This window comes from Gadus chalcogrammus, chromosome 5 (assembly GCF_026213295.1).
Source record: "Gadus chalcogrammus isolate NIFS_2021 chromosome 5, NIFS_Gcha_1.0, whole genome shotgun sequence".
NCBI classification, from domain to species: Eukaryota; Metazoa; Chordata; class Actinopteri; order Gadiformes; family Gadidae; genus Gadus; species Gadus chalcogrammus.
In genome coordinates, this window is record NC_079416.1 from 6,432,696 (window position 1) to 6,450,036 (window position 17,341).

General features: G+C 43.8%; 1 long non-coding RNA gene and 2 other non-coding genes across 6 annotated transcripts; all 3 read right to left on the reverse strand.

The window, feature by feature from the left end:
* Positions 1-389: 389 nt before the first annotated feature.
* LOC130383095 (uncharacterized) lies at positions 390-2,838 on the reverse strand. Of its 4 annotated transcripts, XR_008895693.1 has the most exons (4): positions 2,706-2,838; positions 2,050-2,094; positions 1,605-1,779; positions 390-1,168 (listed from the first exon to the last, which is right to left on the reverse strand). It is a non-coding gene; the product is annotated as an uncharacterized LOC130383095 (long non-coding RNA). The 4 variants fall into 4 exon arrangements; XR_008895691.1 differs by having other exon boundaries at positions 1,605-2,094; XR_008895694.1 differs by lacking the exon at positions 2,050-2,094 and having other exon boundaries at positions 2,706-2,836.
* A 12,809-nt stretch (positions 2,839-15,647) lies between these two features.
* LOC130383301 (U1 spliceosomal RNA) lies at positions 15,648-15,812 on the reverse strand. The gene has a single exon (XR_008895743.1). It is a non-coding gene; the product is annotated as a U1 spliceosomal RNA (small nuclear RNA).
* Positions 15,813-16,749: 937 nt separating this feature from the next.
* LOC130383326 (U2 spliceosomal RNA) lies at positions 16,750-16,940 on the reverse strand. The gene has a single exon (XR_008895765.1). It is a non-coding gene; the product is annotated as a U2 spliceosomal RNA (small nuclear RNA).
* Between the last annotated feature and the right edge of the window lie 401 nt (positions 16,941-17,341).

The window sequence follows — 17,341 nt, forward strand, 5'->3', positions numbered from 1 at the left end:
TTTACTGTACATCCCCATCACTGGAAGGACACCAGAGATTCAGACACATTTGTAAGTGCACAACACACGCTCACCATCTTGTCAAGGTAGGCCACATCATTTTCCCTGTCTATGTCCGTGAAACATATGGGGACAGTGCTTTGCAAGACTGTGTACTTTTGACGGAGAACTCCTATCACTCTTTCAATATGTATCCTAAGAGAGGCTAGACGTCTGGTGTTCTCCAAGTCAGCAGGATCTAACTGCTTCTATCCACGAGTAAATGCTGGAATTTTTAATTCAGCTTGGCATCTCTCAATGGACTCTTTAACCAGACAACCTCTGTCCGCTAAAACTACGTCCCCTGGGAGCAAATGAGATAAAAAGTGACTTTGTTCTGTGATAAATATCACTTGTGCGACCTCCCCATCCAGCGGAAATGAAACAAATGGAACCTCGAGGGCAAATTGCAATTAAATATTTCATTGTGTGGTGTGATTTGTATGATGAGTAACACTGAGCACTGGCTAGCAATCTACTGGGTTTCTCTAGAAATATTTCAAAACAATCTATAATGCAAACTGTCTTTTCAAAGCTACGGTTTCGAAATGCATATGGAAGAGATTTTCTTAAGTATTCTGTCAGGCCACAACACCAGACTTGGCACCAGTCTACAATGCATCACACTAATGCAGTGTTTGAAGAGCTTTGAAACAGTGGTTGAGTCAATGTCAAAATAAAAGCCCAAAACTCAAAGGACAAGTTCATTCTAAGCTTAATTAAAGTTAACATGTACTGCTGAAAACATGTTAAACTAGATTTAAGTTGGAGAAAAGGAGCCACAATATGAAAAATTGTCATGAGAATGGAGAATGCTGATAAACCAGTGAGAGTATGAACCCTTTTATCATCGTTATGCAAGCTCATCTCATTCAGTGTAGTCCTATTCATTTTTTCCTTCAACAACATATTTTCAGTCCTCAGAGCTTGGCATTCTTGCTCAAGAGATTGGACGCGTTTACCACAGGTTTCAGTGGTGCATGGTGGGGTTGCTGGATCCTCCTCATGGAGAACAGGCTGGACATCGTTTCCAGGTTCTTCATGGGTAGATTCCTTCAAAGGCTCTGTGGTGGGACTTTGCTCTGCAGTAGGATCCTTGTTGCAGTCTTGGGGACAATCTGTTGATGCTCTGGTGAAAACAAAAGTAGTATAAACTGTCACTACTGATGACAGTTTGTCATTCTTTTGTCAGTCACTCTCTGTTTTCTGCAGTATACTAGCTTTCGTTAGTAAGAAAGTAAGTAAATTGTATTTGTATAGCACATTTACATCCAAAAGTGCTTTATAGTCGGTATATGATAAATAAACAATGTAATAAATAAATGAATAGAAAGACAATGACAGGGATATTGACAATGACAGTGACAATCACATGCATAGTCAGTGGCTGCCAAATGCAAGTCGGTATAGGTGTGTGATGATTTCAGCCCAGTCACAGATGTTATGTTTTTTAGCTCATTGGGTGTTATTAAACCTACAATGAATTGTACAAAAAAAAATTGGTTTATAATTTTCCCAAGTCCATGGAAGTGGGGTTGACCAGGTTAAGGAACTTAAATATTCACCTGGGAGGGATGGCTTTCGCAGATAGCTTTGTCTGCTCCATCTTCTGTAGCTTTGCTCCCTGTCGTCTGTTGAAAACCTCCAGTCTCATTTTTCTTTTCCTCTTCTCTGGAGATGGAACGTAGTTGAAAAGAGATGGAACAAAGTCCGGACTCAAGGGATTATCACTCCTTCTCCCTACAAAATAAATAGAAACATTTCAGCGTCGAACTTGGGTTTGTTTACTACTACGTTAGCACTTGCTAGCTTAGCAGCATAAAAAACAGGACATTGTCAGCCCCACGAATTGCATGCTATAAATCAACTAGCTATGTGTGTGTGTGTGTGTGTGTGTGTGTGTGTGTGTGTGTGTGTGTGTGTGTGTGTGTGTGTGTGTGTGTGTGTGTGTGTGTGTGTGTGTGTGTGTGTGTGTGTGTGTGTGTGTGTGTGTGGTGAGGGGGTACTTACAGGGGGGCCGGGAAGTCCAGGTTGGCCTTTCATTCCCATCATTCCCTGGAGATAGAGGAAAGAAATCAAAGGTCAAACAACAGCAATGTCCAACACCAGTGGCTGTGCATGTTGTGGGCTGTGAGTAAGATATGCCGCTGAGGACAGAATGCTATACAACAGAAAGGGTTTTGTGTTATAAAACCACACTTACAGTAGTCCAGAAATGTGTGGAAGTATTTCTTTGACGATGAGTCCATTGACTGGACTGAAAGCTAAGGTGAGAATGCATGCCATAAAGTGGCATAAATCCCAGAACTCCATGGGAATAATCCATGGATTGGGAATGACAGTGAACACTGTAGCGGAAACCTATTTGACAGGTGTGCTCTGACATGGAAAGGTCTTCAGACTTCGATGGGTTCTTAGTGGTAGTTCTGTGTGGTGATGTGTATGTGTGAATACATAGTGTTATTGTTGGAGAGTTACCACAAAACTGCAGGTGTGTGTGTCTCAGAGTTTGTGCATGTGTGTGTGTGTGTGTGTGTGTGTTGGTGGTGTGTGTGTGTGTGTGTGTGTGTGTGTGTGTGTGTGTGTGTGTGTGTGTGTGTGTGGTGTGTGTGTGTGTGTGTGTGTGTGTGGTGTGGTGTGTGTGGTGTGTGTGTGTGTGTGTTCACCATGGGGCCGGGACCAATATCAGCGCCTTTGTTGTGATCATACTGAGCAGCAAAGTTCTGTTGGAGTGAAAAATAAAAACCAGAATAAGAGACAAAATATACATATAAAAATTCATACAATACAATATACTTATTTTCTAATCATAGGTTATTGTCTGTTCCATTGCTATAATTGTGCCAGAATTTGGGTCAGGTGAGTTTAAGGGCTTGATCGTTTATCAAACAGATGAACAGCAAATCAGCATCTTCCTGTAGCTTCTATACCTTACGGTTACAATAGGATATACCAGCGGTTAACCTTATTTACTGAGAGGCCTTCATCAACATTCAGTTCCCCCACCTAGGAACACTTTAGAACCAACATCCATCTTCAGTTCCCCCACCCAGCAGCACTTTAGAACCAACATCCACCTTCAGTCCCCCACACAGTCACATTTTAGAACCAACATCCACCTTCAGTCCCCCCACCCAGCAGTTGACCAAGTCGGCCCCTATAGGATACTTACTCGCCGAGGCCAGGGGGTCCTGGGGGCCCAGCAGGGCCGGGGTTGCCAGGTCTGCCGTCCCTCCCGTCAGGGCCCTGGGGTCCCTGTGGAGGAAGGCCTTGGGTTAGTCTCCGTTGATTACCACTGATTGACACACAGCCACCGTGTCTGCTGGGACGCTGCCAGAGTCCCAGCTGTGTTCGGCTGTGGAGCTCGGTTTGGTCTCAACTTGAATAAAAGCGTCATGTCCTTTTACTAAATTGTTTTATTATTGTTAATAAAGTTTAGAAAAGATAAATATGAATTTGTCTGGATATGTGAGCCAAAGTCAGAAAAAAATAATATACAACAAATATTTGTAGTTCAGGTTATTTTCAGCCGTCGTGCAGCAGAGATTGGTCCATTATTATGTTATATTATCACGGCGGAGGGCTTTAGGCTGTGCCTGATGTAAACAAAGGGGTGTGGCCTATTCAAGTTGAAAGGTCAATCGGCGTCATCATATATCAACCCGATAAACTTCATGAAAGTTTCTATCCAGCAAACATGGCATTGTCATGCATCTTGTCATAATTAATGAGTTTGATAGTGGCTTACCCTTTCACCTCTTGGTCCTTTCGGGCCCTGAGGAATATAAGTAAACAATTGATGAGTCAGAGGCAGACATTATTTAAACAGTGAGGCAAGTTCACGTAAAAAAAGGAAGGTAGACTTAAACTTAACATATCTAAAATCTAAAACCTAAAAGAAGCTGGGCTACAATCGCTGGGGGATGAATAGGTGCATGTGGACAAACTGTGCATGTGAACTGCACAGCCAAAGCACCATTCAGGTGGGAACATATTTCAGTCCACTTCATTGAACCTGGCCTTTGGCTAGAGCTGATGCCTACAATGTCTGCCCTGAGCTATGCTACGCATTATCACATACACCACACTCAAAGGGCTAAATGACACATCCAACCAGGGTTTGATTGCTCACTTTGAATCTTCCCTGAGTAGAAATAGAAGCTAAATAAATAGTGTTATTTATTTCTTTGTGTCATTTAACTGTGCTGGCTGTATCATGCACTGTTCAGCATTGCTGTTCATCTATCTCATTGCACATCAACCCATTAACATGCAGGGGATTTATGATGCTGTACATGTCCATGCAGAAGCACAGCCTCATAAAGCTGCTCCCAGATCACTGTGCACACTGTAGTATTAAACTGATCCGAAACCACAATCAGGGGCGTATCAAGCTTTCCAAAAGTGGGGGTGTTCTGGAATAGGCGAAGAAATAATCATTCCAAATAGCGATGATCAATTATATGAACTTTTACATACATCTAGGCCTACAAGAAATGCGAAGAAATGCGAGCAGATACACTGTGTGTGTGTGTGTGTGTGTGTGTGTGTGTGTGTGTGCAACCCGGTATCACGCCAAGGCGTAAAATGATACGTCTGTCCACATCGCAAGGCGTTCAGGTTGACGCTTTGCTGACCAAAGCGTCACCCTGAACACGCGTCCTTCTCCATTCGAAATGAATGGGGGAATAGCACCAAAGGGGGCGATACGTTCTCCTAGCATTTGGTGAAATTGTTACGTAGCCATATTAATCGTTATCTGAATGGGAAATGCAATATTTTAGGACAGATACACCATTAAACGTGTTTCTAATGACATTTCTAGCGAGAAATGTACATTTTCCTTGCATAATCTTCAATCAGTGAATGTGTATGATCTTTATTAATCTTTATGATCTGAATGGGATATACAATATTTTAGGATCGTTCACCGTTAAACGTGTTTCTAATAACATTTCTAGCGAGAAATATACTTTTTACTTGCATAATCTTCAGTCAGTGATTGTGTCTGATCTTTAGTTTTATAGTTATTAGGAAGATTTAATCGGCTCGCTCGCATGTTTCAACGACGTCAGGATGCTAGGGACGCTGCTTTCGCTAAACTAGCAGCTCACGTGTTTCCTGCGTTTGTGTTATTAAACCGTTACTTTATGTAACTTTAATGATTGTAATAACCACAGGCGAGGTATTGAGCGAAGTAAGCTTGATAGCAGGTTTATTGGGTTCCACAATCGGATAGGCAGGCACAGCTCCACCGGAAAACTACAACAACCAAAACTCCCGTCCGGAAGGAAAACCCCCGGAACCCCCTCTCAGAAGGCCCGCCCCTTCCTCCCAACCCTGTGACGCTACAATTCATCTTGTTAGAAACATAGATATATATAGAACACTGTTCTATATATCTATGGTTAGAAACACGTTTATCTGAGAGCCAACCCAGTCGCCAAAAGCATACGTTGACAGTGTACGTTTTCGTGAACACTGGATTACGTCGCATTTCAACATAAAATAGCGTGCTAAGCACACGTACACACACCACACACAAGCACACGCACGTACGCACCCCAACACACACCACACACACACACACACACACACACACCACCACACCACACACACACACACACACACACAACACACACACACACACCACACACACACAATGCATTTCGCTGCTAAACAACAACAACTTGGGCTGCTTCTAGGACATTTTGGGTGGATGTTGAACGGTATGTGGGCAGGACGTTTTTTGCAGGCAGGACCTGGCACCCTGCGCTGTTGCCCGAGGTGCAGAAATGCTCCGGAACAGATCGGATCCACCATGGCCAAAATAATTGTCATGAATAGTATGAATAGATTCATGCATTATCATTCAACTTGAACATGTGTTTTACAGTATAGAGTGGTGGAGGGATGACGTATGTTGGCCAACCCGGAAGTGAGCGTCGACCTGGGTTTCCATGGTTTCCCTTGACAAAAAGCCAACGGGTTTTTCCATTGGCTCTAAAAACCACGCGGCAAAGGAGCTGCCGTAAATTGTGTTGTTTTTGTCGTAAACTGGGGACCGACGGTTAAAAAATAGACAGATATTCCGAGGTATCCTTAAAAGGCAGCTTGGATGTTTTATTTTCTGCAGTTTAGACTTCTTCTATAACCTTTTTGAAAGCAAAACACCAAGCTCAATGATTTAACGAGGCAGGGTTATTTGAAACAATTTATTAATATATATTTGTGAGAGGTCATTCCTTCTCCTGAGTTTGCTTCCTATTTAGTCTGGTGTACAACACTGTCCACAAGCATCACCCCCCCTCCCCATATGGATTGGAGAATTGTTGCCACGTCCCAGTGGTGGAGGTATCATATATATGAAAGAGGGCATTCAATTATACTACAATGATCAATTAGGAGGCCGAAGCCCTAAAGGAAGTAATAATAATAATAATAATAATAATTCATTGAATATTTAGCGCTTTTCTAGACACTCAAAGACGCCTACAGTGAAGGGGGGGGGACCTCACTAACTACCACCAGTGTGTAGCACCCACTTGGGTGATGCACGGCAAGTGATGATGTAGGTGACTGAGGGTCAACATTTGAGAACCCCTTTTATCAAAGGGGGTCTCAAAGGACTCATACGCTTCAACCTGAGTGACCCATCACACCCGGCCATGGCTTCTTCCAACTCCTCCCTTCGGGTAGGAGATACAGGTCCCTTGGGAGCCGGACAAACAGGCTGAGGAATACCTTCTACCCCTGGGCAATTCGTCTACTTAACGCCTGACCCCCCCCCCCCCCCCCCAATGGACATGTGAAATCCTCTACCATATTTATTATTTTACTTATATGTTATGTCTGCATATTTACATTTATTGTGCCTATTGCTGTTTGTGTTTGTATTTTTGCTTTTTGCACTGCTTTATTTATTTTGCACTATGGGTAGTGAGCACCACCCCCAATTTCATTGTACAAGTTGCACAATGACAATAAAGTCTGAATCTGTGGCTCCAGCCCTACAGGAAATGACTCGGCAAGTGCTCCATCTCGTTGCACCTGCACCCAGCGGCTCGCTTGCAAGATTTTGGCCTGAAGTTCTTCCCAGACCTACACCCTAGCCATCGAACACGCATATCTGAGAATCAGGCTTCTCTTTAATAATGACAAAAAGTACGAGAGAAATACACATTAACTTTTTGTTATCTCATAATAAAAAGTTGTGGTGCCGGCTCCTTTTGACCTTTTGACCCCAGACTTTAAAAACGTGGCCACAGGCCAGCTGTGTCTACAACCTTAAGCCAAATGTACACCTCCATCCCACAAAAAATGGGGACTAGAAACTAACCTCTGTCTTTGTACATTTACTGTACTGTTGGAGGTCACGCCCCTTTTCCGGCCTTTTCGAGATAGCTAGGGAGGCTAAAATGTTTACACACATTTCCCGGGGCCCCGAGAACGACATATCGAGATTTGGGAGTTCTAGCCCTTAGAGAAAAAAAGTTTTCCCAATGGACTGTCATTTGGACAAAGCCCCTCAGAAGTGTTACCTGCAAGACCTAATGGTTCAGAATGTGGTGGAAAAAACAGTTTTTGAGATAGGAACGTCCTACCGCCCTGAAATTTGAATACCTTATTCTAAGGCCTAACTGGGACCCCCCCCGCACCGAAACTTGGCCCGGTCGGACCCCGAGGGCAGGAAGGGGTGGCCCTTCCTGCCCGAAACTTGGCCCGGACCCGAGTGCAGGAAGAGGGGGCCTGACTTTCATAGGTGCCATGCCGTAATTCCGACGCCTCATTGTTCCGACGTCTCAATGTTCCGAATATTTCCCATTAGATCGACATGCCACTATTCCGACGGTTCAATGTTCCGAAACGAAACCCATTGGTCCGAAGGTCTGTTAGTCCGACTTTTCAAAAAGGAGGCGCATTAGGAGAAAAAAAAGAGTTTTATACCTCGCTCGCTCCCTCTCTATCTCACTCTCACTCTCTCTCTGTCTCCAAAATACAACCTAGGCCTACATATCACGTTCACAATGAATTTTGGAGAGCAAAAAGACAACGCTTCACTTCATTTCGACACGGTGTTGTAGCCCATGGACAGAGAGCGGAGGTCTAATTCTCAACACGGGCACGAACACACACACAACACACACACCACACAACACACACACACACCACACACACACCACACAAACACACACACCACACACACACACACACACACACACACACACACACAGAGTGGAGTGAGAGAGTGAGAGAGAGAGGGGAGAGAGAAAGGGAGAGAGAGAGAGGGAAGAGAGAGAGAGAGGGAGCGAGCGAGGTATACAACTCTTTTTCCTATTCAGCATATTGAACTGTCGGCCTAATGCTCCTCCTTTTTGAAAGTCGGACAAACGGACCTTCGGACCAATGGGTTTCGTTTTCGGAACATTAAACCGTCGGAATAGTGGCATGTCGATCTAATGGGAAATATTTCGGAACATTGAGACGTCGGAACAATGAGGCGTCGGAATTACGGGCAGGCCCCCTTTCATAATCCTCGCTCGGTGACTGTAAAGGATGTTTGGTCGGATGTTATGACGAAGAATCATAATGTGAATGGGAATATTCTATAAATGTCTTGATATCATCTTTCGTCTCAGCACTTCTGCTGCAGCCGCTTAAAGTCTCACTCCGAGAACCTTAAAATATGAATCAATCATTAGAAGTATGAAAATATTTTCCCGGTGGCGTAACGGGGCAAACAAGGTGTCCTTTGACATCTACGTTTCGAGGCGATTGCAACAGTGCCACACATGATCATATTTGAATATGTTTCGGGGTAGTAATTAGCGTCGATTTTGGAGGCCTTTATCAATAATGACCAGCTATAGATTTGCTTCCCGATGGAGATTTTTGACAAATTACATGTTATTTAACATCTACACGTTAAGCTGAGTCCAATGAGATCAAGCTCGCCTTCTTGCTACACCGAGATCATGTCCTAGACCTAGGTGTACCATGTAAAACATGTTACTAGAGTTCATGCCATTTGCTAGAGTGTCATGCACAAATTTCAATCGGGAAGCAAATCAATAGCTGCTCATTATTGATTAAGGCCTCCAATTTCGACAGCTAATTACTACCCCGAAACATATTCAAATATGATCATGTGTGGCACTGTTGCAAATCCTCGAAACGTAGATGTCAAAGGACACCTTGTTTGCCCCGTTTGCTTCGATTGACTAATGAATTGATTCAGCTATTCCCCCAGAAGTCTGGGGTCAAAAGGTCAAAAGGAGCCGGCACCAACCGCTTATGAGCAAAAGTGAATGTGTATTCTCTCATAACTTTTTTTCATTATTAAAGAGAGGCCTGATTCTCAGATATGCAGGTTAGATGGCTACGGTGTAGGTGTGGGAAGAAACTTCAGGCCAAAATCTTGCAAGCGAGCGCTGGGTGCAGGTGCAACGAGATGGAGCACTTGCCGAGTCATTTCCTGTAGGGCGGAGCCACAGGTAGAAGCGTATGCGTCCTTTGAGACCCCCTTTGATATATAAGAGACCTCAAAGTACAGCTAACTTGAATGTTGTCGACCCAGTCACCTAACAGTGACATGAGACCTGGTGGCCTGGGCTGTGGCAGTGTCAGAGAGGGTGTGTGTGTGTGTGGTGTGTGTGTGTGTGGTGTGTGTGTGTGTGTGTGTGGTGTGTGTGTGTGTGTGTGTGTGTGTGTGTGTGTGTGTGTGTGCAACCCGGTATCACGCCAAGGCGTAAAATAGAGTCTGTCCACATCGCAAGGCGTGTTCAGGGTCACCTATTGCATCCTTTAGGACTTCGGCCTCCTAATTGATCATTGTAGTATTGAATGCCCTCTTTCATATATATGATACCTCCACCACTGGGATGTGGCAAACAATTCTCCAAATCCATATGGGAGGGGGGGGGTGATGCTTGTGGACAGTGTTGTACTTAGACATAAATAGGAAGCAAACTCAGGAGAAGGAATGACCTCTCAAAATAATATTTAATAAATTGTTTCAAATAACCCTGCTCGTTAAATCATTGAGCTTGGTGTTTTGCTTTCAAAAATAGGTTATAGAAGAAGTCTAAACTGCAAAATAAAAACATCCAAGCTGCCTTTTAAGGATACCTCGGAATATCTGTCTATTTTTTAACCGTCGGACCCCAGTTTACGACAAAAAACAAAACAATTTACGGCTGCTCCTTTGCCGCGTGGTTTTTAGAGCCAATGGAAAAAACCCGTTGGCTTTTGTCAAGGGAAACCATGGAAACCCAGGTCGACGCTCACTTCCGGTTGGCCAACATACGTCATCCCTCCACCACTCTAAACTGTAAAAACACATGTTCAAGTTGAATGATAATGCATGAATCTATTCATGCTATTCATGACAATTATTTTGGCCATGGTGGATCCAGATCTGTTCCGGAGCATTTCTGCAGTGTGTGTGTGTGTGTGCTTAGCACGCTATTTTATGTTGAAATGCGACGTAATCCAGTGTTCACGAAAACGTACACTGTCAACGTATGCTTTTGGCGACTGGGTTGGCTCTCAGATAAACGTGTTTCTAACCATAGATTATATAGAACAGTGTTCTATATATATCTATGTTTCTAACAAGATGACATTGTAGCGTCACAGGGTTTGGGAGGAAGGGGCGGGCCTTCTGAGAGGGGGTTCCGGGGGTTTCCTTCCGGACGGGAGTTTTGGTTGTTGTAGTTTTCCGGTGGAGCTGTGCCTGCCTATCCGATTGTGGAACCCAATAAACCTGCTATCAAGCTTACTTCGCTCAATACCTCGCCTGTGGTTATTACAAATCATTCAAAGTTACATAAAGTAACGGTTTAATAACACAAACGCAGGAAACACGTGAGCTGCTAGTTTAGCGAAAGCAGCGTCCCTAGCATCCTGACGTCGTTGAAACATGCGAGCGAGCCGATTAAATCTTCCTAATAACTATAAAACTAAAGATCAGACACAATCACTGACTGAAGATTATGCAAGTAAAAGTATTTCTCGCTAGAAATGTTATTAGAAACACGTTTAACGGTGAATCGATCCTAAATATTGTATTTCCCATTCAGATCATAAAGATTAATAAAGATCATACACATTCACTGATTGAAGATTATGCAAGGAAAATGTACATTTCTCGCTAGAAATGTCATTAGAAAACGTTTAATGGTGTATCTGTCCTAAAATATTGCATTCCCTTTCAGATAATAACGATTAATATGGCTACGTAACAATTTCACCAAATGCTAGGAGAACGTATCGCCCCCTGTTGGTGCTATTCCCCCATTCATTTCGAATGGAGAAGGACGCGTGTTCAGGGTGACGCTTTGGTCAGACAAAGCGTCAACCTGAACACGCCTTGCGATGTGGACGACGTATCTATTTTACGCCTTGGCGTGATACCGGGTTGGTGTGTGTTGGTGTGTGTGTGTGTGTGTGTGTGTGGGTGTGTGTGTGTGTTGACTCATTGTGTGTTTGTTTGATACACACACACACACACACACACACACACACACACACACAACCACACACACACACACACACACACACACACACACACACACACACACACAGTGTGATAAAGCTGAAAGGAGCTTCAGCAGCCTCTGAAGGCTGAAAACATGGATGCGAAGTACAATGACACAAACATGTCTCAACAGTGTAACCGTGTGTTATGTTCAAAAGCACAAGCTGGATCTGTTGGACAGGAAAATGATTGCAGAACAATTAGTTTGTCATAATGAGCAGAGACAAAACATTTGTAAAGCCACTTGAGGCTGTTGCATGAATGTTCAATAACTGTAGCTCTAATGACATTTGGCTAGAGCGTTTGTTACTTGTATGTAGTGATGTTATTATGTATGACACACAGAGTGCAGGCTGTCAAACCAGTGGTCAAGTTCAACTTCAAATGTTCTCCATTTCATGCTGAGACCTATCTATGATCTATGTATAATGTTGGGCTTATGTTTATGGTGTGGTATTACTGATATACAGTAGCCTAACTGAAAATAAAACGTGTCTGATCGAATGGAACGCACTTGCATGCTTCTAATGTTCTAAGAAAACAAGATGAACCCTTGACACACTGTTGAGGACATTTCACGTTCAAGTGTGCTGAGAAAGCGAATCGCACAATTCTCCGGATTTTCGTGTATCACAGCATTCATTCACATTCATTAAACCAGTAGGCCTAAGTTGATTGCTGTGACACATACTTTGTGTATATTTTCAGTAATACACCTTGTAGATTGAAGTGCGTTTCTCAAGGTTTGAAAATGACGAATCGCAAGAGGATCTCTACTCTCCGTAAAGGCTACCTGTAGCCTAGTCAAACCTGTGCATCCCAACCGCGGTAGCACTCGAAACAGATAGCCTATAGCTTGCAACTTGCAAGCACGTCAGTGTCTGCAGAGGGAGAGAAGTCAACTTACTTGTTTTCTCTTGAAAAAGCCGTCTATAGTCCCCTGTCTTTTTCTTTTAGTTTTCGGCATCATTGGCTATATTGCACGAAAAAATAAAACAGTTTTAAAACTAAAGTAGGCTTAGTTCCCGTCGGAAGAATGAATGGGATCTATGCTAGGAGGTAACTAGCTCTTGAATAGAGAGCCATGAACCTTGCATCTATTAATGATAAATAATTAATCGCTTAATCGCTTTAATCGCTTAATATGCCTGAAAATGTTGCCTTCATTACAGGCAGTGAATGATGCTGATCTAAAACAGTGATTCAATTCTACCTTTTCATTGAAGGCGTCAAGTCAGTATGCAGCACGAACAGTTAGGCACAGCAATCTGTGAGAAACTGCTTGAATGACCGCGGTCACCGCGCTGAGCTCTCAGGCAGTGGGTCTCGGGAGCACCGCTGCCAGCGCTTTCTGCAGGCTGCGCAAGCTGTTTAGTCTACGTAACGTCAATTGTAGCGCTGGGATTTGGGAGTGATAATTTGATACAGAGGGATGCAATCATAGCAACCATTTTAAATTGCATACAACAGGCGAACGTTTACTATTTTTTATTAGAAAAGCTGATTTTTGTGAGGATTGACGAACAAAGTGGAGGGGATGGAATGGCCTTCCAATAGAAGTGAGGGGATGCATCGTACTCATCCCCGCGTCTGATACGCGCCTGACCACAATTATAGCCTATTAATAATGACGCTAAGCTGCCAAGCTTTGTATTCTGTAACTTACCTGATATGAAGTGATCGCTGCACAAGCGGAATCCAACAGCCGGGGGTCCCATTTTCAGTCTTTTTTTGCTTGCTCCTGGCTCTTTTAATGGCGCTGATCCACTTAGCTCGCCTCTCCGCATCTTTAGGAATGCGGTAGAACGACGTACATTTATTTTTGCCTCGTTTATTTGTGCAACCTGGTGCACAACAGTTATCGACCATGTCTGCTCCACCACAAGAGCGCCAGTCTGCCGAATACTGCCAAAATGGTGGTGCCACGTTTTCCCCGCCCCAACAACGTCAACACCCGGAACTCTATTGCAGCCAATGAGCTCGAGTTGACCCTGCTTAGCCTCCGAGATCAGACGAGATCGCGCGTGCTCAGGGTGGTATGGCCGTAAGCAATTATTGTCTTGTCCATACAAACTTTTATACAGGAGGAAACCAAGGGCGTAACCACGCATTCTTTGGGGGGGTCGTGTCCCCCCAATGTTGAGAAAATACTAACCTGTCCCCCCCAATATACAGCAGGATAAAATTAAAATATATGTTCTCTTTTATGAACCCTGTCAATGGATCGGTCTCTTGTTATGCAGTGATGTTGCTAGGTACGCGTCCTGCGTCCCTGACGCATTAAAATCTGAAAGGACGCACTAAACTCACTATCCATGCGTCCTGGGGACGCATCTCATTTTCCCCATGAAAAACGATACATGTGAACATTAAACAACTCGTGTTTAATCACAGTAACTGGCCAAAGAAACCTTCTTGTGAGCAGATCGGACAAGCGCTGTTTCAACCCTCTGCGCATCTACTCGGCGCAGACGTGATCCCCTGTACAAGGTATCGCGACATGCTAATTTAGCCGCTACCACTAGCTCGTCACCGCTGATTTCATTTCAACAATTAAAAATACGAACTTCATAGTAAATAAACCCACGTTTCCACTGCTCGATGCTGTGCTCATTCGTGTCGAATGAGCAATCAAACAGGATTTTTTTTTGCAATCCTTCTGATTGAATATATGTACATTTATGACAAAATCGTGAGGACTAGGCTTGTGACACACACACACACACACACACACACCACACACACACACACCACACACACACCACACACACACAATGTGGCGCTCGCGCGGTAATAGCTCATTGGCGCCACCTAGTGATCATTATGTGCAAATGCACAGCTCATTAAAATTACTTAGCCCTCTTGCGGCGCTAGGAGTAAGTAAAATGGCCCGGCGTTTCTAGTGTTAAACATGAACGGTTGAGTACTCCAGCTCTAACCATATCATACCACCATCAAGGAGTTTAACATTATTAATTTCATTTAAGAAATAGAATAATAATAAAAAGAAACACATTTTTTAAACTGGGGAGTCGGGACCCATTGAATTTCTCAGGGACCCACCCAACTCGCCACCTGTGGGTCCCGGGACTCACTACATTGAAAACCTATCAACATCACTGGTTATGTCTTATTTATTTTCAATTTATTTCCGTTTGTTGAGTGTGTGAATCCCCCCTCCTAATTGTACACTTTTAGTTTGAAACCACCTCGCGACTTTCTGCGTTGTCATGGTTACCCCACACTCTTTCTTCAGTGAGAGCCAAGAAAGTAAAGTTGAGTAATGGAGGATTTGAGGTTACCTAAAAGCAGAAGAAACTGGACCAACAGCCAAGCATACGCAGTTTTTTTCAGACAGTAAGTAACTTGACAGGCATGCTGAAAGCAGTGGCCAGACAGGGACATGCTCTGGACATGCAGGTGATATGCAGGTGATAAATAACATAATGACATGTGGTCATGGTATGTGGTATTTTTCCATTGGAAGCTATCCTTTTTGCTACAGTACTACTGGAAGAGCATAATTGTAATTGGTAGGTGTGTTTAAGGTCAGTAAGCAGCTAACCAAAACAAAGTGTGTGTGTATGTGTGTGTGTGTGGGGGGGGGGGGCGGGCAGACATTACATTATTACACTATTCCTTTAGATGTGAATTCAAATGGTCAATGTAGTCCTCGAAACTAGGTTCTAAATGTCCACATTTTCATATATAAATATAGAATTGTAGGCAATGCACTTAACAAATAATAATAAAATTGGACCCCCCCAATGTCTAAACCATGGTTACGCCCTTGGGAGGAACCCATAATGAGTGGGAGCGCTGCTGTGGCCAGAGACGGGACTTGTACAGAAACAATAATTTGATCCATAATGAATGAATGAATGAATGAATGAATGACTACGTTATTCCAGACTCAGAGTTCCACATCTGAATGTAATGCATTACACTGCTTGGGCGTGATCGTTTGCGTGATCTTTTGAAAAACGTAGCGTTGCAAAACGTGGGATGGACGGCATTAGTCAGCGCGATGAAGCCATTCATAGCTATTATTTCTTTAGAACAACATGATCAGGGGAGAGCGCGAACGCAGTCCCCCACTACCAGAAATTATGCAATCGAGATTCCCACATTTGGGGAATTCGCACGGGTCAGCAACAGCCTCAGTGCAATGGCTGAGCCTCGCTATGGGTGAACCACCTTCTTGATCGTGGTATCTCCCTTGCCAGGTAAGTATGAGTTGTACACGTTCAGGTGGGCTGAACGATGCCCACGCTTGTTCCCGTGGAGAACGGTTGCAAAGCATTCGGAGATGTAGACTTTAATAAACACTGTAGACCACCGGTCACACGATGACAGGCGAATCTGAAATCAGCGTGATGGAAGCATAACGAAAGGAAACCTGGAGATCCGAGTTATCGACCCGCCACAGAAAGAATCCTTTTTTCTTTCTTAAACAACAGAATATCGTTGGAATAATTGTAAACAGTGCGTTTATGAATTGTAAATGACACTTTATTGTCTACAGGCGGACGGGTGTACTCTCAGGTAGTGATGTTATGGTTTGCGTCGAGGCATCGGGGCGTGTGTCGAGTACCTCGGCTCCTCCCCCAGCGAAGCTCCGTATCACATAGGCGAAATGACGTGGCGCGTGACGTTCGAGGCTTCATCTCGGGCTGTTGCGCGATATGGGTTCACAATTGGCACATTTTTACAAAAAGAAGACCCTACCCAGTTCCAAGATCACTTTTATGGCTATGTAATTAATCACACTCATTCTCAGTCATCATGCAGTTCTATTATTACAATTATTAGTAGGCTACTGAGACAATCTATTTTGCCCGGGATGACTTAAAATCTAGGTCAAATGATTTGTTCTCTACCATGAGCTCGGGAGATATTTATGAACGGCAAACTCACACGTATCACTGAAATGACTTTAATTCTTAAACGTTGTGATGTTGTACGAAGCAAACATCACATCATCACAGGAAACTCTTTCTTTCATCATAATTTCACCACTAGGTGTCCCTAGCGTACTAATTTGAAGCTTCGAGGTCGAACCACTTTGATGGTTCATCTGGCTGCGAGGCTTTGACGTTTCATGAGGCATCATCTCGGCACCACTACTCTCAGGACTCAGGAGGAGTTTAGTTTTGTTTTTCACAGTGAGAGAGGGGTGCACCGGTCCTGGAGGTACTGCAATACCAGGTCGATGCGTGGAGTGGACGGAGCAAGCCCCTTTTCCATCTCCCAGTTCCAAAAATCAATTTAATATATGGTCCCCGGGTAGGGGACGTATCAGATATTAAACTGATAAGAACAGATACTACACTTGATCTTAGCCAAAAGGCCGAGAAGCGATGCCTCCACAGGCTCAGACCAAGAGGCCAGCTTCCCAGACACGTCGCTCCACTTGGCGGTTTAACAGACAACGACAAAACAAAAAAAAGACCAAGCACCCTGTGTGCGTGTTTGTGTGTATGTGAAAGCTGAAGAAATAAACCGAGGTCGCTACATCTCTTTGCTGCTGCCTGCTGGCAGTCTCACTAGGCCGTCTGCATGTTTCACAAATAGAGTTTGGAGCAGTGGAGGCTTCTATAAGACTACAGGTGAAGCAGTGCTTCACCAAAAAAATGTTAAAAAATAAATAAACCAAAAATCTTACAACAATCCCATTTTCAGTGCTTTGAAACAGAAATACTCACGAAGACGAGCTGTTTTCCTGAAATCAATTCTGTGAGTCACAACAGCGCCACTATTCCC